A 14,888-nucleotide genomic window follows, 5' to 3' on the forward strand; every position below is an offset into this window, starting at 1 on the left:
GATGCAGAAGAAATTGGTTTCATTTCTGGAGGCCCATGGGCACTGCAATATTGCAATAACGCCAACAATATTTGTAGCGCCCATCATCGCAAGAAGGACTTCACCAACTATCTACAAAAACAATCTAGCTCCGTGTAGTGCCGTCCCTCCCTTCACCTCCCTCCCAACTGTTGCTGCTAGCAACACTCCACATTATTGCAGAACAGATGCATGATGGATCGGTTAAGTAGGCCTAACATTAGCTAGTGATAATGAGCTTTGAAGCTTAAATATGTGGAATGTAATGTCCAAAGTTTGGGACTGCTGTCGAGTGTAATGTTAGTGCACAGTAGTTCAGTGTTACAACATTATTGCACACTGAATGTTTAGGTTTAACCATACAATAATAAAGCCTAGCCTATGTAGCTTTCTTTTGTTTCATCTGCTGGTCTAATGTTATTGCATTGGACAACCTGCTCTAACCAAGTGACAAGGAATGGTTTACACACAATGTGTCTTACAGATATGAATGTTAATGAAAGCACCCTGTCCTAATCTGCTGAACAGGTCACAATAAAAAAATTACAAACTTGAAAGATATATTAAGAAGTGATCAATTTTCACTCCTGGGGAATATAACAACAGTTTGACTCCAGATTCCTAGACCTTTAATGTGTCCCAAATATTATGGTGCCCTGAAATGGGGGTGGGGGGCTTTATATGAAAAGTGTTATAATTTCTATGTGAAAACAAAGTGTATAAAATACCCAGGGAATTGTTTGATTACAAAACTAAAATCAAATCAAGAAAAAATATGTCTTTGTCCTTTATATATACTGTATTACAGTTACATTACATTTTATTTTACAGACGCTTTGATCAAAAGCAACGTACATAATAAAAAGTATAGGTTATATATTGCACTACACAGTACATATAAATAAATCTATAGTATATATAGCATAGAAAGTGGCAATACTCTGTATATCTTCCCGATATACTGTGATGTGTTCCAATATTTTTTCTGATCTTGACAATGTATTTTATATATAATCATATAATAATATATTGCAGCACATTCCATTTTCATAAGGGTTGATTCTGAGTTCCTATCATACTGAATTTAGCCGAAAATATATGATTTAATATAGACCAATGTGAAATATAATGTGCTCACCATTGGAGAAAGCAAGTAAAATTATGCCTGAGGCATAGCTGGAAGCTATGGGGTGAAAGGTGTCGATTTGGTGACTGTGACTACATTTTTTAAAAATCTAGTAGCTTGACCTCATTCACTGCATCCCAGAGGAAAAGCCACAAGCATAATGAGAAAATGTATACATCTGAGGTTAACAGAAAACATCAATAGGAACAACAATAACTCTCTTTGTGGTAGCCTACAGTAATGTCCTTTCAGTGTAAAGTAAAAAGCTTCCACATCAAGTGCACCCAATTTTACTGGAGTATCATATTTATATAACAGTAATCTCTGCCACTGACGGCTTTTGGGAAGATAATCATGTCTAATAATGTGCTCATTATAGAAGGCAAATTCATTCTCATTAGAACATAAAAGGTCATTTACAGTATTCACAACATGACTTTGTTTTTAAACATTCATACATTGCTCGAAAAAATAAGAATCACATTATTACTATTATTTTCAGAATGCAGAAACATTTTACACTATAGACAATTTTTGGTTTCCATGACTAAATACTCTTTCTGTCTGCTTGAGCTAATTTGTGACTTCCTTACCCTCTCTCAATTCTGTCCTCAGTGCTCATGTAACACCGGTGCAGCACCACTGAAATTATGAAACATACAATTCCCGCCACCTTTTGTGCTAAATGAATTCAGTTCAGTGTGTAATCTGTGATAGGTTTCAGAGCTGGAAATAGAGATGTGGGTTCAATGAGGGCCTGAACTAGGGCACAAAGGATATAAGGATATACAGGGCTGTTACAGCAGTGATGTAGAGGCCGCATGCGCAAGCTGTCACTGAAGTGATAATGACAGACCCAGTCTAGCAGGAGTTTTTCTGCTCGGGGGTGTGCATACTGTGTAATTGTAAATCTGTTTCCTTGCTACTGTAGCTTGACCAGGCTCCAGGGCATGCATGCATGCACTCACAGTGCATTCCAGACCAATATTTGGTGTGCAGAAGACTGTTGTCTCTTAGCTGTCTTCAAGGAAGAGCCAATTGCATATTTGGACTATTATAGCTGTACGGTAGCACAATATGCCATTACCATATGCCATATGCTCCTCTCAACTTGAAAAACATATTCCATGTGTATACGGTCTGTTCTGTTTGCAATATCTTTTTCTATTCTAGTAGTAATTCAGCTTTGAAATCAAATGGAAATTAATGGAGGAAAAGACAAATCTAATTTAATTCTTCACAGGCCTCGACCCACGCAACCTCTTCCAGTAACCTCTGCATGCAATGGTTAAACCTTATCTACATCCTCCAGATAGACAGCCATAAAGAGAAATAAATGGCCTTATCACTGCTTAACACCTGACTGAATTATATAATGGTTCTCTGACAACTCAGAGACAGGGAAGATTTTTAATTGCATGCTGTATATGTCAAGCATTAAAATCATGGGCACAAAAGACAGGTTTCTAAAGTTCTCATTGTGAAAGAAACATATTTTATACCTTTTTGTTTATTTAAAATACACTAATAATACAACACTGACACCAGTGATCTTAGAAGTCTTATTTCTATGCTTATCAACAACTATAAATATTACCAAAAACTGTTCTTGTACTGAAAAATGTATTCTCTCTCTCCAGACCTGCAAAAAGGAGAATGTAAAATAATTGAGGTTTTTTATGGGCTCCTAGCAATGTACAGTATTCAGACTGTCAAGATCGACAAGTTTTGTGATTGGCTAATGTCCCAGAGTTACCTTGGAAACGTCTGTCTTATATTGCATGCATTTTTATGGAAGCACTTGCCGTTTCAACAGCGCTATTTGTGTGGCACTTTTTATGTCAAAGCGTGTCCTTTGAGTTAATCTTTCATCGGCATACTAGCTGTTAGATTTCTTTATTCATCCATTTTTAAAGCTTGATTCTTAGATGCATAATGGAAGCTGTATTGCATCCCCACATACAAACGCCGTATGCCTCCCTGCACCCAGGAGGCACCTCCATAAATTATACTTCCCAGTCAGTTATTAGCTTTAATATTCCTGATCTGTATCTCTTTAAACGCAAGCAACACTTAATGATATTTTACCAGCAATTGGCTGCTTTCCAAATAACATTTAACCCCAAATGTGTTATATTGCCTGGACATTAAATTCAAGTCAAACATACAGTATGTTAACATTAAATATACATTTAATGTAAGTGTACATTGTGTGACCAAATATTATACACAGAGATCATACAATTTTAAATATGGTTCCATTTTAAATACTAAACACTGAATTCTAAATATATTGATCCTTACATTATGTCACATTTCTGTGATCATTTTATGAAAAGGCTTAATTTCAACACAAAAACTGCAGCTGCATGGTGTATGGTTTCATAAAAACATTGATCATCAGGCAGAAGATTTATTGCAAAACCCTGCGAAGACTATTCTCCAAAAATGAACTACAGAAGAATTGACCCAGGAGGAGCTAAGCTATAATATACGGCATGAGGCAGAGATGAAGTCACTGGGTTATATAATTTATGCAATTGGCTAGACCGTGCACTACAGTACCATGTAACAGCCATGTCACATTTTACATTTTGAGTGAACTTGCTTGCTATTTCAGCTTTAGCCAGCCCAGGTGTTAATGGTGACAGGTGAATGGAGAGAGATTGTTACTGGCTGTACAGAATATATAGTATCCACACGCTGGTATGGCAGGTAGATAGGAAAGCCAATTATTCTATGAATATAAAAGTCATAGAAAGCCAATAATATTGATTACATAATACATACCCTGTTAAAATGTGAATTTGAGTGTATTCATGCTTAATTTTTTAAAAAATGTATAAAATATGATATTTTGTTTTGTATTCCATAAATAATAAAATAATATTTTAGAAATGGAGTTACAAATTATAACAGTGATTAAACATTAAACATATTTTTATTTATTTGTATTTTTGCACTTGCATTTTTACTGACATATGCAACACTTATAAAATTACACTGTAATAAAAAATATTATACCTGTAATGTACCTAGTTGGCCATTTATTTATTTACTTATTTATCTATTTATTTGAAAGACAAATCTTTTATGTATGCATTAAGGAAATTGTGAATTCTGGGGAAATTAATATTCTGGAAGGTATTCATGCATAGAGACCTTTTCTAAGCGCCCTGGTTAGTGGTGCACATGTTGATAGTTTTGTTCAGATAATTGCTTCGCAGTTCAGTAACGATTCAGCAGTCACAACCAATCACAGGAGCTGGTGGTGTCTGCTCTTTGTATCAAGCTGTTACAGCGCGTACCACATCTCACATCACATAATGAGGAAAAACATTAGTGTGTTTGTTTAATTTTATCAATTGCCATTATGTATACTGAATACCGTGGCCTGCAAAACTAATTTGAAATATCGTATCGCTCTTTTCTCAGTGGAAATATGGATACCTCCCCCCGTTTACAAAAGAGCATTATGCTGCCTTCAGGGCATGGTTGTGAGGAGGGGAGGAAACCAATTTAGAAACAGATGCCACTAATGTGAAATCAGCAGAATTTCAGAAGGGTGCCCCTGGCCTCCACCTCCAGCACTCTTTCAGATGGCCTTACCTGGAACAGCTATCAAGAAAAACATGCTGGACAAGTATTTTCTCCCAGCTTGTATTACTTTCTCTTAGGACTGTACTATAGTGCAGATAAATATGAACATATGTAAAATGCATAAAATGTGTTACAGCATTAAAAAATAAAAAATCTTATCACCATCTATTGTCTTCAGTTCCTGGTCAAACCCAGGTGTGTGGACTACTGTTATCATTAAACCGCCAAATATATGCCCATGCCTCACCTGTGTTTTTCTCCCTCCACTAGTTTCCGATCATGGCACACGTCAAATCCAGGATCCGGGCGAAGGCAGAGGAAACGGCTCCAGAATGGGAGGTCTGACTGGGGCAGGGACTGCCAGGACCCTCACTGACTCCACAGCTATGTGCATGCATTGCTCTTTGGCACAGGCTATGAAAAGGGCAAAGCAGACATCTTAACATGTTATTTTATTGAGTTCAGCAATATTTCAGAATTTTTGAAAGAAGTAAACAATAATGAAAAACATAATGAACATTTCAAATCCTTGGAGAATCAAGCACACACATTTTAAAATATAACAAAAGCTTTTTTTGTTAAAATAATTTTCCAATACATGTAATACTGTACAAAAATACTTGTATATATTTTTCAATAAAACTCTGATCAAACCACACGGCTTTGGATGATCAGCTTTTTTCTCCCCTGAACTGTTTTTGAAAAGACACAAAGCAGACAAACTTGGCTTGGTCTACAACCCCCCTCATCAGCGTTCCTCCTCACTGCCCTCCACTGGTTACCCATCACCACTTGCATCAAATATAAAACCTTAGTGCTAGCTTACCAAGCTACCATGGGGGCTGTCCTTTCATGTGTTCAGAAGATAATCAGAATGTGTACACTAGCCAGAGCCCTCCATTTTGCAGCCTTTGTGGGCTCCTCTCTCTGTTTAAGCCTGTACTTCCTGGTTATGTCTGCCATCTATTCTAGTCCCTTAGTCATGAAATGAGCTTTCCAGTGCAGTCAGACCACCTGGCCATCTTCTCAAATAGACTGAAGACCCAACTTTTTAAGACTGCATTCAGCTCCTCCATTCCTCCACTCTCTAACATTTTAACCCAGCCTAATATTTGATTAGGTGCAACATTTTTTCAGAGCATTGTGGTTCTTCGCTGTTCTTCATTTAATAAAATGTAATACTCATTCTGGCAGTTAAGTTCTGATTTGTATAATTTAGTTGATTGTTCATTTTGTTGGTAGTTGAGAAGTGAGAACTCCTTCCTCAGTGAACTCCTTCCCAAGATGCCAAACTTCATATGCAGCTTGGCAGTTCAACTTCTGAAAAAACCTAATATTCTCATTGAAGGCATGCCAACTTGCCTTCTGTAGTTGGCAAACACTGGCTTACCTAAGCATAATTTTATTCCATGCAAATATTCAGCTTCTCAGGTTAGACTGAATGGGTTCCTAATACAGACTGGCTAGTTAAATGGGGAATACAATGCCAATGATCATATAAGACCTTATACAAATTCCAAGAGCAAATATGAGCAATATTGGACAACATATTGCTAAAACGCATACATACAATATAAAAGCCTAACTAAAACAACACAGCCTTCTCAAGAACTTAGTTGAAATTTCTTAATAGTCATTAAACCCTACATAGTTCAATGACTTTTCCTAAAATGACCCAAGGTGTTTTGGGTCAATATGACCCATGTAAGAATTTGAAGGAAATGTTTGGGTCAAAGAACTCAAATTACACACAGACACACAAATGCACCTAACACACACAAACACAATAGTACACATGCTCATGCAAAACATGTGGACGCACATGCATGTTCACGTACACATTTTTCACCTATTGAAATACCTAAACTAAAATTACTTCTGTAGGTCATCACGCTATCATTTCTATTCAGTGCTACACACACACATAGACATAATCAGTGGGCTAATCAGTGTTATCTCATAAGAGCCGGAGAACATTATCAAGATGTATGTGAAAATTAGCCAAAGAGCCAATGCCCAGACCAATACCCCATATAATACCAGCTACTTTAGATGTATTACTCATGCGACTAAACCAATAGCCTGTAGGGGGAGCTAGAAACACCAACAATACTTCAGCATAGTTACCATTTTGTTTGGAATACCAAAAAGGTCAATTAACCCACTGGCAACATTTTGCTCAAAGGTTCCAGGCCCATTTTGCATTTACTTGTGTATCCATCGACCATTTACAGCAGACCTTCCCCGTAGGTGGATCTATACATCAAAATAATGACAATCCTTTGGAATTGAGTATTTGGCTGTAAACGGAACAAGTGGATATGCAAGTAAGTCAATTTGTAAAGCTGAAATCCCAATGACAAGACTCCTGGGGCAGAATATAAATGATCAAGACAAAATGGACCAAAGTAATCTAGGTGTAACTATTTTTGAGGGAAAGAGGGGGGTTAAGTCAATTTCATGGAAATTATGACTTTTGACAATTTATATTTTCAATGGTACCGAACAATACAATTAATGCCCTCTAGCAAGCTAAGCGATCACCTCAATTCAGCACCCCACTTCACTCCAATATCACACCTTATGCCACTTGGTATTTTCTGGTTGCTTAGCTTGTCCCGCATAATGTTTATGGGGGATGAGCTAGTTTATTTCTATTACTAGTAGTAGTAGTAGTAGTAGTAGTAGTATACAATTGAGGAATGCACAATTTTAACTGTGTATCACAGCAACATCCTCCATTAATGCGGGCAAAAAAAAGCATTAATTCCTTCTAAAGACATGTAGTCAGCCTCTCCTTCTGTTCACTGCAATCTACCAGCTGAGCTGCAGTTATATTGCCAGAGAAGTGCAGCAGCTCAGGCAGACAGACCGGAGGTGGTCACTCAACCAGAAGAGCTGCAACTGGGCAATAAGGTAGGAATACGCAGCCTAGTGTATTTTTTTTTGTAAGTCATCCAAATATGCGAGTAGCATCTGCAAAACAAACGGATAATATCCACAAATTGTTGTGAATGTATTGTTCATAATAATAATAATAATAATATTAATTTGTGCAATGTAGGTGTTAAATATGTGACTGCAGATATGTATTGCCCGCAAAGAAAAGAAACCCAAAGTTCTGAATGTTGCTGATTTCTGCATTCCATTTCAGCAGCCCACAGATGTGAGCGGCTTTGCACTCAACGCGCACACATCCGTTTCCCTTTCACATACCAATCAGCTGTGCGCCTCTTCCTTTTCACCATCTCCAGCTGAGCGCTGAGTTCACTTCCGATGGTGTAAACAAACCCGGTCACCCCCCCACCCGCGTCTCCTCCTCCAGAACGCCATCTCCCCCAGTCATCGCTCTCAGCTCGCTCTCACAGGGAGACGCGCACATGATCAATTGCCACTACAATAAAAAAGGATTATTGGCTTTGTAGTCCTCTGCCACATATTGCCATTCATCTCCTCCGCGGTGATTTACAGTTTGTGCCAAAAGAAGCGAAAATACGTACGAGAGCTTTGAAGTGTCTCTATGGATACAGCACCTTTGGGCCCATTTCACATACCGTGGACATTTGTGGTCGCTCAGCGTTTCAGGGTTGGCCTGCCAGGTAATAATTTCCCAAATGCGGGGCACCTTGACACCTTTAAAGATTCCAAAGGCTGCCAGACTGCGTGGTGCTCTGCATGATACAAATTCAAAAATGCATTGCTTTTAATCAATGAGGTACAATCTGAGTCCTGGAATGGAGCAAGATTAGAGCAGACAAGTTGTTAGAAACACCAAATGGAAAGGATCAAAACTAAATCCTCACATTTAACTTCTATCCAAAAAATCAATTTTACATGTTCATCCATTTGATTCATAATTATTATCAACCTATTCAGGAACTATGCATGAACTTACGCTGGAAAAGGCCTAAAATATTACTATTCTTCAGTAACTGTCATGTTAGTTTCTAAATCACATTAAAACAAAAAATATTGCAGTAATAATAATAATAATAATAATAATAATAATAACTATTTGACTGCATTAATTTCATAAAAGAAAATTAATGCACTCGGAAATTGCACTGGATTGAATTCAAATATCTGAAGACACCGAGACAACGCATGGATCTCCTTTGGTTTTCGGACCATCAGAAATGGCAGTCACACCAATTATGATTTTGTTAAAACCTAAATGTTACATTCTCAGATCATGTTCTCAAAAATAACAATAGACATAAGTGCAGTCCTTGTTGAAAAATCAATTTTTATTGTGACATGGAACGTTCTCTCCATTTGAGCGTGGTACTTCGATCGACAACTGAGGTCTCATTCCACTGTACTGCACAGTTTTCTAACTGCAAAACCTTTACAGCCGAGAGAATGAAAAATGAAAAAGAAATAACATGAATACCTTACAATGCACGGCATCAACATTTCCCTGTTTCTCTCCACTCTGTAGGAAGTGTCCAAAGCATTCTGGGCTGAAAGTGTAGTCTGAGGCGAACGCTTTTCCCCCAGAACCTACTTCCTTTGATATACTGAGAAAGGAAGCTTCTTTGTGCCAGCCAGCCAGGGACTGTGGCTTCCAGCTGGAAGGGCCTGCTTTCTCCCATGGCAGGAGAAATGAGGAGCGTGAGGCCAGGCAGAGACTCAGCCCCTCTACTCGCACTACGGGGAGCGATCCCCCTGCTCCTGCCCCGGCCATTTAGCTCACAGAGTGGTAGGGCTTTGGCCACGGTGCGTTAGTCACCAAACACAGCAGGCGTCCCTGTTGCCCAGGCTCCTCATCAAGGGAGGCTGCGTCCCCCCCCCGTGCTCTTTCAAAATGGCTTCCAGGACGAAGGGGGAGATGCCCCATTACGATTACAATAACGGATAGCATTCATATAGCACTTTTCAAGATTTCAGAGTGCTTCATGATGAATGAGGAAAACTCACCTCAACCACCACCAATGTGTAGCCAGTTTACACCAGAACACTCACCACTCACTAGGTTAGGTGGGTAAGGAGGAAATTACAAAGCCAATGTACCTGGAGGACGACTAGGTGGTCAGGTTGAGAACATTTTGCCAGGACATCTCAGCTACTAAGCGGAGAACTGAGCTACTGCTCTAAACAGAAGATGAGAGCAACCCTGTATTTAAGTAGTAATAATGTTTTAGTGAACTTCTATTTGCTATTTGTTTACCACACTTTTTGCCAATAGTAAATATATGGATCCAATACATGCTCATACTAATTCCATGCATGAAATACATTTCCAGTTTTGTTCATTATTACCAATTTGATACAGCAGCTCAACGTTGTCTTATAAATGTTTAGTGTAGTTGTCTCATTTAGTCTTTCACTCTTTTTTTACAACTAAAAGAAATTATATTGCCAAATGTTCTCCGTTCACAAAATCTCACATTTCCATATCCCACATTTGGCTGCATACATCATCTTAAAAATAAACCTTGATCATTTAAACAGAAATAATGACTGTCCTGGGTCCTATGTCAAGCCTTAATTGGGATGCCAAACTATGTTCATTTCTCCACTTGATCTTAACATGGATTACATGTTCCTAACATGGATTTCACCACTCTAATTCCACAGACTATCTTCCGCTTGCTATTTTGGCTGCACTCTCTGCCGTTGAAACTTCTCTTTAATCTGTCCTAGATCTTTGTTATGCTTCTTGTACTAAAATTCACTCAGCTCCTTTACTCCCTTAAAATCCGTAAATCTACCTTTCTAGTTGAGAATACCAAAGTAGCCTCCTGACTATTTTGGGTAAAATGCATCACATGATTAAATTTGTATCACTGTACATTGTGCATTACAGACAGACAGACTTACTGACTGACAGATAAACCTTATCTAGAGATTTCTTCTGAAGTGCCCCCAAGCTCCATACTATCTGAGTTTCCATTCTGTTCCATATGGTTCATGCTCCTGATTTGTTGTGACAGTCTAGTCCCACAGTATATAGAACTCCAAAAACCCCACGTTTATGAAACGTTAATCTTTTTTCTATGTCTTTCATAAAATTAGATTTCACCCTCCACAGGAATCACGTAAAAAAGGCAATTCCTGCTTTCTACTGTCACTTCCAAACACATGCTATAAAATTACTGTTCTCATTTACTCCTCTGAAATGTAGGTCTTGCAACATCACTCCCGATACACCTGACCACCAAGTTTTCCTGTCCACTGTTGCAGGATTCTTGGAACTCAGTCCTGTCCACTGCATTCATATCTTCTTTTACACCACATTGTAACTCATCTCAGCGCATGGCTTAGTATCATGTTTTCACTTTTGTGCTGAAGACTCAATGTGTCGTCCCCCAACCCCCCCAACCCCCCAACCCCCCCCGCCCAGAATCAAATATGGTGCAGAGATCTCGGTCTGGTTAAAGACTGATAATATGATAATCTGAAGCTCACCATCTCCAAGAGTCTTCATATAAGACATATTTTTATTTCAATTATTATTTGTTGCACTCTTAACTTACATTAAAGAAGAAAATGCAAAATCACTCCTAAATTAAGCCTAAAAAGATTGTACTAGCCGGACAAAGTTACAGGTCGGTTACAGCTAGTCAGTTACATTTTCATTTATAAGACCATACTGCCCACAATCTATCTTCCTATATGCTACATGCTCCTCTATTCTACACAGATGATATATTTAAACCATACTTTTGGATTCTCACTACTGCCTAGTTACACAGTATATATAAATCTAAATACCAATTGTTATGCGTGATCGCCTTATTATAGCTCTTTCATAAAATGAGTTTTCACCTTGAAAACTCTTATTCACCATGGCTTATTCAATGAAATGAAAATTCAAATGTAGAATGCGTATATAACCAATAACACAATCTATCTGAACAAGAACCTAAGCTGCAAAAATGTTAAAAAGGGGGGTGGGTGATATAGGAGAGTGGAACAAAGATTGTGTATTAATTTCAGTGTTTCTAGTCGGTTCCTCAGTGGCACATCCCCAGAGGCACTTGTGCATATACTGCACTGATTTGGCCTATGACCCCGATGCAATTTCAATCATGCCAATGCTGACTGTGTAACAGGACTACCACAGGGCAAACATTAACAGCCACACGTTATTCAGCGACTCATCTGGTGGAACTGGGAACCTGCAATGAGGCTATCTTCTCTGGGCCAGCTGCATAGTCCTCTGGAAAAAGTGTCTGCTAATGTACACACTCCCAATTTTACAAAGCACTTTACATTATCTGGATCAAAATCATACTGATGATTATGAGGAGCATGATTCTGCTACTAATGATGTTGTTGCTGAAAGAAAGGGATTATTATTATTATTATTATTATTCCTAGTTTTCAAGCATTTAAAAAAATGGGAATACTTCACAATGGCTAATTTTAATAGCTCCTGTGAACCAACAAATGTGTGGTGCAGTAGGGATCAGTAGGGAACAGCAGAGATCAGGAATGAACTGAACACAACTTGAATGGTTAGCATGTTTTAGCTGACGCAAAAGGTTAAAGCGTTGCCCCTGGCGACAGAATAACACAGTGTCCTCATTTCACAGCGACAAACACTCCACATACCACACTATCAATCTGTAGACTGGCTCTGTTAAAAATGCATTTCCTTAATGTCACAACCCACTCCCCCTCCACTCAGTCCTAGAAAAAAAGCATTTAAAAATCACAGCGATGTCTTCATCATGTCAGCATGATTTATTTATTTATTTCTTGTTAATTGCTGTTTTTTCATTCTTCTTTTAATGTAATATGGAATCACAGAGGAGCTTTAAAAAAATACAGGCATGCCAAACCTTCTCCCGGGGTTTATGGTGACATACCAGCACAGTCACTTCAAACACCTTGAAGATTTCTCTTCAGTAAGAAAAAATAAATGTTATTGGAATAGGACCAATGCTTTGATTGATGTGGCATTTATTATGATTTATTAACCCTATCAAAAGGGTTACAAGCCCACTAATACACATTGGCTACTTTGCTGCAGAATGTTATTTCCTGGACTGAAAATCTCTGAAGAGCACAACTGCTTGACTGAAAGTATAGAAAGCTTAAAGGCAATGATCTTCGTTTTTGGCTTATTGTTTTGGCAGTGATGCCAGCTTAGGAGGGCACAAGAGAGATTTGTGCATTTGTTAATACTGCACACTACAAAACTACAAAATAACATTTAACTTGATGATTATTTAACAAATCATAACATTGGTGGTGTAAGTTCAGAGCATATTTACACATTTAGTTTCATATGCAGCTGATGACCTTTACTTCACACAATGTGGCGAGGGCATATCATTTTAAAGGCTGTAACAAATAATTGAGGGAAAGAAAAGTTGCCAAACCAAGCAATGAATTAATACTTCCAATAAGAATTTTACTCATACTCATCTAGAAGGTAAGGCATGTAATGGCAACAAACATTGAATGAAGAGAAAGAATCTGAAGAGCTTCTCTGAAGTGAAATCTGAACTTGTTTTCAGACTTGCATTTCACATACTTTACAGAACAAATTACACGCACGTACGTAGGCTACGTTTTTTTATTTTTGTTGCGGTTGAAGTCAATTTTAAACTGCCAGAGCTAGTATTTTACTGAGGTTCTGCTGATAGCCTGACGCAATGGATGTAGGTTGACTACCGCACCATTTTAGACATAAAGTGCAGATACGACGGTGAATTAAAACTAGAACAAGATTTAGAATCTTGATTGCTCAAATGCGACTTTAGGTAGGCTGCATGTGTAGGAAGCAAACGCGAGATCGCTGGTCGCCATATCCAGCAAACCTGATTCCAGTTAAAGCCACGACTATTTGCGCACGGTTCGTTATTTCCTTGATTATTTTTTACTGGAGTATTGCAGCTCCGCTAAAATAGCTGTATCGTCATTAGACTGGTACGAGTGAAGTGCCGTTCCCTTGAAGAGTGGATCGGGAATTATCTGTGCCAAGCCAACTAACCTTGAGATTGCTGAAAGATTATCAGAATACTCAAACGGAGGCGTTTGTTGGTCGCATAGAAATGCAGTCAGTTTTACAGATATTGTTTCAATCTTAAGGGAATGTTCATTTGCATTGGTAGCATGCAATCACCAGTAATTTAGTTGGGTTTACTTGAAACAGAATAACATTATTTTCTCTTTAGTGTGCTTACCATTCAATATGGCGTTGGATTGACCCCGTCAAGTATTTGATTGTCTGTGCGGAGCACTGTGGACCACGTGTGTTTCCTGTCCTTTTGCACGTGACTCCCGTTTCGCGTTCACATTTAGTGTGTAGTTTATATATTTATTTTTTATTCAGTGACATGATAAGAAATAATGTTGGGTTTGCTTCAAGATATGCTCACGGCACTTTGATGCCTAAAATGGAATTTAAAAAATGTGTTTTTGATGTTGGTATGGGTAATTTCCCAGAATATGACTGTTAATCAATTTAAAAGGTGGGCACTGTGTACTATACAGTAGAATTCTTCAATTATGGGGGGGGGGGGGGATATTTTATTTTATTTTTTTTAAATGGTGCATCTAAAAGCACCAGTCCTTGGTGCATTGAAGTACCCCATGGTCAGGAATTGAATCCTGATTGTGCTGGTGCTCACTGCAGCCAGGAGCCCCGTGGGGAGATACACAATTGCCCATAGCATTTCCCAGGGATGTTGGCTGTCAGGTTCCTCCCACCTCATTGCACAAGAGCAACTCAATTGGGCACCTGCAGTTCGCCTGCACCAGCTGCATATGAAGTGCAGTGCTCTGATACAATGACTGTGTGGCTCAGCTGGAGGACTCCAGGGCTAGAAGAAGGCTGGTCCACAGGTTCTGCTCTCTCTGGAATCAACAAAGCATGTTACAGGATTACAGTGAGCATACAGAATGCAACCACATATTCCACATTAAGATATAAAAATTTTGGTGGAAATGTGAGAAGTTATTTGTTTTGCAAAGTAATTAAAAATAAATATTTATATAGCTATTACATTTAATGTCTTGAACACCGAATCATACTGTACATAATTTATTAAGACTTTTTTGTATTGTTTGCCTCTGACACACCAATGCTAAATTAAACCCTCTGACTAAACTATCAGACAAGGTGTGACCACACAACAAGCTTCTCCACACTACTCACTGACCAGCAGCAAGGTCATCTGGGTAAACT

At 38.4% G+C, this 14,888-nt stretch overlaps 1 long non-coding RNA gene across 1 annotated transcript in view; it reads right to left on the minus strand.

Annotated features, from left to right (window-relative positions):
- The window catches only part of LOC135237432 (uncharacterized), a 36,668-nt gene extending 22,537 nt beyond the window's left edge, over positions 1 to 14,131 (minus strand). Inside the window, exons 1-2 of the long non-coding RNA XR_010324824.1 lie at positions 13,885 to 14,131; positions 4,992 to 5,158 (exon numbers count right to left, since the gene is read on the minus strand). This is a non-coding gene — a long non-coding RNA (uncharacterized LOC135237432). The remainder of the gene's footprint in view (positions 1 to 4,991; positions 5,159 to 13,884) is intronic.
- Between the last annotated feature and the right edge of the window lie 757 nt (positions 14,132 to 14,888).

Source organism: Anguilla rostrata, chromosome 13 (genome assembly GCF_018555375.3).
Source record: "Anguilla rostrata isolate EN2019 chromosome 13, ASM1855537v3, whole genome shotgun sequence".
Lineage (NCBI taxonomy): Eukaryota > Metazoa > Chordata > Actinopteri > Anguilliformes > Anguillidae > Anguilla > Anguilla rostrata.